At 50.2% G+C, this 10001-nt stretch overlaps 1 long non-coding RNA gene across 1 annotated transcript; it reads left to right on the top strand.

Moving 5' to 3' along the window:
- Positions 1-237: 237 nt before the first annotated feature.
- On the top strand, positions 238-9239 carry LOC142249453 (uncharacterized). The gene is made up of 3 exons (XR_012725054.1): positions 238-325; positions 448-535; positions 9066-9239. It is a non-coding gene; the product is annotated as an uncharacterized LOC142249453 (long non-coding RNA).
- Positions 9240-10001: the final 762 nt, after the last annotated feature.

Here is a 10001-nt window from a genome sequence, read left to right as displayed (position 1 = left end):
GTTGTAATGAGATTCTATTTTTTCTGCTGTTCACTACATACACACATTTGCCCACACTCCCTTGCTGGGGCTGTTTACCACATACACACATTTGCCCACACTCCCTTACTGGGGCTGTTCACCTGGCTTGTGTGCGCTCCCTAAAAGGAGAAAGGGGAGGAGCCTAGTTGTGAGGTAACTTCAGAGAGTGGCAGTTGGAGTCGGTGTGAGGTGAAGTGAGGAGGTAACATGGAGACGTCCTGTCCTGAGGTGACTGGTGAAATCTCTGGACGGGCAGCTACACATTGTAGGGGGTGTCAGTCCCTAGGCCACCAGGACTTCCAAGGTCAGTGGCAAACTGAGAGACTGCTACTAGCCTTTTCATAAGGAGCAGTGACATTGCCCAAAGAGCTCAGCAACGTGATTGAGTCTGGAAATGTCTAGAATAAACAATACGTTTTCCTATAGGATTCAAGTCGCCGCTCGCTGGAAGGGATTAAAGATCCAGAGTTTTCTTGTCTTGAAAATCCCAGGATTTCAAGACACCTTTTCCCAGGTAGGGAAGTAGCGGAAGGAGGAATACACGACCACCACACAGCAGAGAAGCCAAACTCTCATTGGGGCAGGTCAGGCCACCATCATTGTGAAGGCTGTAAGGAATGTTCCGGACTGTTCTGCAGAGCGTCAGTAAAAGGACAGAAAATCAGCAAATGACTAAAATTTAACTCTTAATAATTGCTCATAAAATGTTAACATCTCAACGGTCACACAAATACCACAAAGCTCCTAGGGAGGTAATTGTTAAAGAAATAATGACTGTCCCAAGGGCCATAAGTCATTATTTTAGGCCATTCCAAAAGTCTTGGCCAAAATCTGCCTAGGACGCCACTAATTCAAAAAAACACAAAAAACAAAACAGACGTAAACAAAAAAAATGTATTATTTCAATCTCTGGAGGATAGACAGTGGTCTTCCCATACCACAAAAAAGAAAAGAGAAAAACACAATATCTAATATATAAAGCTCAGCGTGTGTATGTGTGTATGTGTGTGTACGTCCACTAAAAGAATTTGCACCGTCGCATTTACAATCACGAAATTTTGCACAGACGCCTCATGTGACTCAGGGAATGTCATAGACTATGTTTGGGCGGGAAAATTTAACCCCACGCTTTCCAGTTACTCTGCAAAAATCCTGCAGCCATTAAACTGAATGGAGCTGGGAGCTGCAGGCTATAAATAGCAACTGTCAGTGGTTGCTATAGGAACAAAATAAACTGTTAGTATAACAAGATTATGTGTGAGGTAAAAAGATGTCGGTGGTGAGGCGGATAGAGAAAGACAGAAAAAGACAGACAGAGACAGCCGGGGAAAGAGACAGACAGGGAAAGAGACAGACCTGGAAAAAGACAGACGGGCAAAGAGACAGATGGACAAAGAGACAGACGGGCAAAGAGATAGACAGGCAAAGAGATAGACGGGCAAAGAGATAGCCCTGTTAAGAGACAGACCGGGAAAGAGACAGACCGGGAAAGAGACAGACCGGGAAAGAGACAGACCGGGAAAGAGACAGACCGGGAAAGAAACAGCCCAGGAGAGAGACAGCCCTGGAAAGAGATAGCACTGGAAAGAGATAGCACTGGAAAGAGACAGCCCTGGAAAGAGATAGACGGGCAAAGAGATAGACGGGCAAAGAGATAGACGGGCAAAGAGATAGACGGGCAAAGAGACAGCCCTGAAAAGAGACAGCTGGAAAGAGACAGACCTGGAAAGAGACAGCCGGGCAAAGAGACAGACATGGAAAGAGACAGACCTGGAAAGAGACAGACCTGGAAAGAGACAGACGGGCAAAGAGACAGACGGGCAAAGAGACAGACGAGCAAAGAGACAGACGGGCAAAGAAATAGATGGGCAAAGAGATAGATGGGCAAAGAGACAGCCCTTTTAAGAGACAGACCGGGAAAGAAACAGACCGGGAAAGAGACAGACCGGGAAAGAGACAGACCGGGAAAGAGACAGACCGGGAAAGAAACAACCCTGGAGAGAGACAGCCTTGGAAAGAGACAGCCCTGGAAAGAGACAGACGGGCAAAGAGACAAACGGGCAAAAAGACAAACGGGCAAAGAGATAGATGGGCAAAGAGATAGACGGGCAAAGAGATAGACGGGCAAAGAGATAGATGGGAAAAGAGACGGGCAAAGAGACAGACCAGGAAAGAGACAGACCGGGAAAGAGACAGACCGGGAAAGAGACAGACCGGGCAAAGAGACAGACCAGGCAAAGAGACAGACGGGCAAAGAGACAGATTGCCAAAGAGACAGCCCTGGAAAGAGACAGCCCTGAAAAGAGGCAGCCGGGCAAAGAGACAGCCGGGCAAAGAGACAGCCGCGCAAAGAGACAGCCGGGCAAAGAGACAGCCGGGCAAAGAGACAGACGGGCAAAGAGACAGACTGGCAAAGAGACAGACGGGCAAAGAGACAGACGGGAAAAGAGACAGACAGGCAAAGAGACAGAGAGAGACAGACAGATACAGAGATTGAGACAGACTGATGCAAATACAGACAGAGAGATAGAAACAAACAGACAAGGAAAGAGACAGACAGCGAGCCAGACAGACAACAACACAGACAGAGACTGGGAGAGAGACAGCGAGACAGTTACTATCCCGGGCAACGCCCGGGTACTACAGCCAGTACTCAAATAAAATGCATTCTTTAATAGTGATAGTGGTCAACTATGTAAGAAATTGAGGAAAAAAATAGAGCGGTCTCACCGGGTCCGTATGAGCCAGGGTGTATGGATATCTCCACGAGGACGAGGTCCTCCAGTTATCACAGATGGAGCTAAGCCTAACAAACTCTGAGGAGTTTACACCACTTAGTAGCACCCATAGACTCCCGTCCTTACAAGGGAAGGTCCACAGCTGGTTCTGCTAAACTACACCTCTATAATGACCCTACATTAATTTTTTTTTTTATGGCGGGGATGGGACACAGGAAAAATAGTGGTTGTTGCGGTTCAAGTATTGAGACATAGCCAACTGCATGAGGTTGTAGAAAGCCTCAGTGTCCGCAGGGCAAGTAATTTCCAGGGCAAGTAATCTGGAAATATGCCCATTAAGTGCTTCTGAATGTGTGATGACAGGTGCAGGGTGGCAGGCATCAGTGTCGGCATCCTGGAAGGAGGACTGGCAAGCACATAGCACAGGGGAAGAGGCAGTGGTGTTACACCGATTGTGGACCTAGCCGTTTGGCCCACCTAGTGGGGTGCTTTGTTGACATGTGCCTGAGGATGCAGGTGGTAGTCAAATTCGAGTGGTCAGGCCAATGCTTAGCATGGTCCGGCGCAAGATGCAAATGACCATTCTTAAATCGCCCACACTATCTTGAAAAAAGAACCAGACTGGGGAACACACAACTCCTGGCCTATGCACATGTCATGTGTGGGTGCTATGGAAAAGACTTGCCACCTTCTCCCTTTGGCCACCTCACTGCTTCTTTGAGCCTGTTGCAGTGCTGCGGATCCCTCCCCTTCAGCACTGCTGTCCTTGCTCTGCGTGCCGCCTTCCCAGGTTAGGTCAGGGATTTCATCACCCACCACCTCGTCTTCCACTTCCTCTTTCTGGTCCTCCTGACTTGTTTACTAAACAACATCACTTTTTGGCAACTGTGTCTCATCATCATCTACCTCTTGAGACACTAATTGCCATTTCCCACTGTCACCTTCTGACCATGGCTGCTCAAGTATTTGGGCATCACTATACACAATCTCCTCATGTCCCCCTTGAAACATGCAGGGTGAGAGACCATAATCAATAAATGAAAATGTTAAGAGCTCCTCGGAGTGTCCGAGTGTGGGATCACTTGTCTCTGCCATGGTGGGCAAAAGGAAAATCATGGTGAGGATTATGTGGTCCGGACTCTTGGTTAGTGACTCTGAACTATTTGAAAGGTAGGGTGGTTTTTGGAAAGAGACTGGAAGTATTATCTGCCATCCAACCCACCACCTGCTCGCACTGTTTTGGCTCAAGAATGGTATACTACTCCCCCCTGCAAAGTGGGGCAGGAAGCCAGGCCTGAGTGTGTTTCTTGTGCTGCAGCATCAGACACAGTTTCACTAGGCCCACTGCCTCTGCGTGCACCTGTGTCGCCCTGGACAAGCCAGGGGACACAGATAACAACACACACACACCCCCACCCCCAGCAGTTCACAGCAGACATCCCCAGTGAAACTTGATTCCTTTTCTCAGGCTCAGAATGACACACCAGGTGGGCGGAGTGAGGAGATGGGACGCCCACCCAGGGGTTAGCTGGCTTGAGGCAGGAAACAAGCCGAGTCTAGTCCTAGGAGAGGACGAGTGAAGGTCTGCAGAGAGGCAGACGGAGCCAGGGGCCTAGGTTGGAGCCTAGGGCCTCGCACTGAGAGTCCGGCAGACGCTAAGTGCCGTCTGCAGGGAGCCGGGGAGACAGCTGGTGGAACCGAAGGTAGCCGGGGCTGGGCAGTGGCCCACCGGTACGGAACCGGGGAGCCAGCTGGACGCCGGAGTGCAGGAGAAGGGTGCACGGAAGTGGAAGAAGGACTTACACCATCAAACTGGGTCAGGGGAGAAACAACAACCGCAGCCGTCTGAGGGTACCCGTCCATCCAGCCGAGTGTTTTACTAAAAACTGTGTCAACGTCTCAGGCTGAGTGAGTACCACAGTGCCGCAAGGCACAGCGCTGCCCCCGCGTCCCTGCGCCCACCAGGCCCTGCACCTCACAAACCATCACCTGGCCCCGGGATCACCAACCCCTGCCCACGGAGGGGCAACACAACATCTGGCTGCTCCGCACCACCATCCCCGGGATCCCCGCATTGAGCAGCGGTGGTGAAATCACCACAACCGTGGGTGGCGTCACGAACTATAACAATCCCCGCACCCAACAAACCCCCTTTCACTCACGGGCGAGGAGTGCTGCTCGAGGAAACCCCCGGGATCCGGCCTACGGCTCGAGCCACCACTGAGCAGCCGGACCCGAGCAGAAGGGGTGAGCGCGGTGTGCTGACACCCTCCTCCCCGTCCGCGACAACTTGGCGTCACGAACAGGATCCTACCGCTCTGCCGTTTGGTAGAGGTGCGCCTTGTTACCGCCGGAGGTGTCCGGCCGAAAATTTTGTAAAACCGCCATCTTGGGCGCGAAAATTTCCCGCTTGAGCGTCTTCCCCGAGCAGGAAAGGCGCGAAAGTGGAGCCCCGCCCCCTGAAGCAGGAAGTGCTAAAAAGAAGCTAAGGGGGACGGGATGGCGTCCGGCCGCATGTGAACCGCGGCTGTGGAAGCAGGGACGCCAGGACTCTGCCAGCATTTGGTTCCTGGAAGAGGCCGCCGCAGTGATGCACCGACCCGTTACCTCCGTTACCGGTAGCGTTGCTCGCAGCGTCTGTGGGGGTGGACCCAGACCTGGGGTCCCCAGGCCTCAGCTTTGTCACCACCCTGCCACCGGCCCCGGCAGTCCGCCCGGCCGCGACGGAGATGACGACGGCTCCGGCAGTCCGCCCGGCCGCAACGGCAGCGAAGTACCGGTCCAGTTGACCAATCTGGAGCCGTTCCTGGACTGGGGTCAAGGGGTGCTGCCTGGGTTTTAGGGGCAGCACCAAGGCTAGGTTATTTGGGTGGGTGACTGAAGAACCGTTACCATGTTATTATTAAAAGTGTTGGACTGTTAAAGCAACGTTAAAGTAATGTGCATCCCGTTTTGGGAGGGTTGAAAATGCTTGTGTTAATGTTTTTATCTTTTGCAGTTTAAAAGAAAAATAAAACCGGTGATGGACGGGCAGCCCGAGGACGGTCTGCATTTTGCTAAGGGGGAATGTGTCGCCCTGGACAAGCCAGGGGACACAGATAACAACACACACACACCCCCACCCCCAGCAGTTTCACAGCAGACATCCCCAGTGAAACTTGATTCCTTTTCTCAGGCTCAGACTGACACACCAGGTGGGCGGAGTGAGGAGATGGGACGCCCACCCAGGGGTTAGCTGGCTTGAGGCAGGAAACAAGCCGAGTCTAGTCCTAGGAGAGGACGAGTGAAGGTCTGCAGAGAGGCAGACGGAGCCAGGGGCCTAGGTTGGAGCCTAGGGCCTCGCACTGAGAGTCCGGCAGACGCTAAGTGCCGTCTGCAGGGAGCCGGGGAGATAGCTGGTGGAACCGAAGGTAGCCGGGGCTGGGCAGTGGCCCACCGGTACGGAACCGGGGAGCCAGCTGGACGCCGGAGTGCAGGAGAAGGGTGCACGGAAGTGGAAGAAGGACTTACACCATCAAACTGGGTCAGGGGAGAAACAACAACCGCAGCCGTCTGAGGGTACCCGTCCATCCAGCCGAGTGTTTTACTAAAAACTGTGTCAACGTCTCAGGCTGAGTGAGTACCACAGTGCCGCAAGGCACAGCGCTGCCCCCGCGTCCCTGCGCCCACCAGGCCCTGCACCTCACAAACCATCACCGGGCCCCGGGATCACCAACCCCTGCCCACGGAGGGGCAACACAACACCCGGCTGCTCCGCACCACCATCCCCGGGATCCCCGCATTGAGCAGCGGTGGTGAAATCACCACAACCGTGGGTGGCGTCACGAACTATAACAATCCCCGCACCCAACAAACCCCCTTTCACTCACGGGCGAGGAGTGCCGCTCGAGGAAACCCCCGGGATCCGGCCTACGGCTCGAGCCACCACTGAGCAGCCGGACCCAAGCAGAAGGGGTGAGCGCGGTGTGCTGACACCCTCCTCCCCGCTCGCGACACACCATAAGCAGCAAGTCCACTTCCCCGTCCCTTACCGCACACCTTGTGCATATTAAATTAGGTAGATATTTTATATGACTGACAACTTTCCGCTACTAATAGGGAAAAGAAAATATGTAGCCCTGAAAAGGACTTTTGTTTTAAGGTTGCAGCAGCAGTATAAGTAAAGAAAGACTGTAAGGCAATAAACCATGCTTATATGCCTCTAATCCAAAACTATCCCTGCTCCATTAGCTATCCCTACACTGAATGCAGGTAACAGTGGTTTTACTAAAGAAAGGACTGTAAATAGCCCTGAAAAGAACTTTTGTTTTAATGGTGCAGCAGCAGTATAAGAATAGAAGGACTGTAAGGCAATAAACCATGCCTATATGCCTCTAATCCAAAACTATCCCTGCTCCACAAACTATCCTTACTATGACTGCAGGTAACATTGGTTTTACTAAAGAAAGGACAGTATATATCCCTTAAAAGGACTTTTGTTTTAATGGTGCAGCAGCAATATACAATTACAGCAATAGCAATTAAACCCTGCCTATATGCCTGCTCTAATCTAAGCTCTCTCTCCTACAATAACTCTCCCCATACTGCTTCCAGAGGACAGTGCGCCGAGCATCCTTCCTCCGGGTGTTATACAAACCCGAAGATGCGATGCAGCTGGCCACTCACTGTAATGCGAGTAGCCAACATGGCAGCAACATTACCATGTATGCCAGGCAATCCCCACATGTTGATTGGCTGTCTAAAAGCAGCAAAACATGCAGGGTGTGGATACTTGATTGGGTAACGAGCATACCCAAGCATCTCAATGCTTGATAGCATATCAAGCAGTGTTGAGCACGCTCGCTCAGCACTAATGTTTGTACCACAAGTGCCCATTTGTAGCAACCTAGTGGTTGTGATGTGAATTGCAGAATTTTTCTATTATGTTGTACAATGTACTAGCTGTAATACCCGGGCATTGACCAGGATAATAACTGTCTCTCTGTCTCTCTCCCAGTCGCTGGCTGTTTTTCTCTTTCTGTCTCGGTTTGTCTCTGTCTCTCTCTGTCTGTTTGTCTCTGTGTCTGTATGTGTGTCTCTCTGTGTGTCTGTCTGTCTTTATCCATGTGTGTCTCTGTCTCTATCCATGTTTGTCTGTCTGTGTCTATCTCTCTGTCTGTCTGTCTATCTCTCTGTCTGTCTCTTTGTTTGTCTCTATCTCTCTGTGTCTGTCTGTCAGTCTCTTTCCCTGTCTGTCTCTTTCCAGGTCTGTCTCGTTCCTCGTCTGTTTCTTTCCACGTCTGTCGCTTTCTAGGTCTATCTCATTCCAGGTCTGTCTCTTTCCCCGTCTGTCCCTTTCCCTGTCTGTCTCTGTATGTCTTTATATATCTCTTTCCCTGTCTGTCTCTTTCCCTGTCTGTCTGTCTCTGTCTGTTTGTCTCTGTCTGTTTGTCTCTGTCTGTCTGCCTTTTTTACCTGTCTATCTCTGTATGTCTGTCTCTCTCCCTGTCTGCTTCTGTCTGTCTGTCTCTTTCCCCGTATGTTTTTCTGTCTGTCTCTTTCTGTCTCTCTGGATTTTTTTCCCTATCTGTCTCTGTCTCTTTACCTGTCTGTCTGTCTCTGTCTGTCTCTCTGTCTGTCTCTCTCTCAGTCTGTCTCTATCTGTCTCTCCACTGATATCATATTACCTCACACATAAGCTTCTTATACTAACAATTTCCTTTGCTCCTATAGCAACCAATCACAGCTTTCACTTTAATGGAGGCAGGTTTTTTGGAGAGTAACTGTAAAGAGCGGGGCTACATTTTCTTGTCAAAACACGTTTCCTGAGTCACATGAGGCATCTGTGCAAAATTTTGTGATTGTAAATGCGACAATACGGATTCCTTTAGCACACACACACACACACACACACACAAACACATACATACACTAAGCTTTATAAATTAGATTGTTTGGATTGTGAGAAATGATAGTCCTTTTGTGGATTTGTGGGAAGGCACGAGTGGGCCCATCGATAGGATGGGAATTTCATAAGGTCCATGTGTGACCTCTACACCTGGTGGAGGTGGAGGACACGGTGTAGATGGTATTTTTTATTCTTATGACCTCTGATCTCCGGGTCGGATGCTTGTTGATCACGCTGGGATACTGTGGGAGTTTATTATACGCTGGATAATTCAATGTGCCGTCCTGATGATGAGCTCCTCCGCGGGCTCCATCCTCGGATCTACTCAGGAAGCAGAAACATCTTTATTAAGCATGATCTGTGGTTGTTGATTAAATTGACCTTTTTAATTCAATGTTTTTTTATATCTTGAATTAAAGGGTAGGATGAAGAAATTACAAGAACAGCAAATACTAAGTCGATAGGATATTAAGTTTACAGCTGAGCGCTAATCACCTTATACTGAAGTAGGAGAAGAAGCCAAAGAGCGCTGGAGGATCTTACAAGACGGCTCACAGGTGTCCCCGGGATACAGAATATCACCGCATGTTACATCGTCTTCTATTAATATAATATATAATATGTGGGTCTTACTAAATGTTCCTGGTTTTAGGCAATGGCTAAATGGCCAATTTCCCTGCCCCAATTTACTACAGGTCCATAGAGGCAAACTAGAAGCACCCACAACATTTAGAGGATGGTACAACAGGTATAATAGACCTGAGGAAGCTGGTGTACCTATTTTGAATACATTTCACAATGTATTTATTTTAAATCAAAGAGTGCAAAAGAGTAAAAAAAATGAGTTCAAGTGTATTTAGTCTGTTTCCACAGTGGCAGCTTACACTGAGCAACGTGACATCTCATCAGCAGCGGCAGGGAGGGGGGACACTGAGGAACTGTTAATCACGCTAAGTGGGCAAAGATTCAGCAGCAGCAGGCAGGAGGGACACTGATGAGCTGTCAATCAGGCTAAATGGGCAGAGATTCAGCAGCGGCAGGGAGTAGGGACACTGATGAGCTGTCAATCAGGCTAAGTGGGCAGAGATTCAGCAGCGGCAGGGAGGAGGGACACTGATGAGCTGTCAATCAGGCTAAGTGGGCAGAGATTCAGCAGCGGCAGGCAGGAGGGACACTGATGAGCTGTCAATCAGGCTAAATGGGCAGAGATTCAGCAGCGGCAGAGAGGAGGTACACTGATGAGCTGTCAATCAGGCTAAGTGGGCAGAGATTCAGCAGCGGCAGGGAGTAGGGACACTGATGAGCTGTCAATCAGGCTAAGTGGGCGGAGATTCAGCAGCGGCAGGGAGGAGGGA

This window comes from Anomaloglossus baeobatrachus, chromosome 8, assembly GCF_048569485.1.
Source record: "Anomaloglossus baeobatrachus isolate aAnoBae1 chromosome 8, aAnoBae1.hap1, whole genome shotgun sequence".
In the NCBI taxonomy this organism is placed as follows: Eukaryota; Metazoa; Chordata; class Amphibia; order Anura; family Aromobatidae; genus Anomaloglossus; species Anomaloglossus baeobatrachus.
Note: the sequence above shows the minus strand (reverse complement) of the source record. Positions and strands in the feature narration are given on the sequence as shown.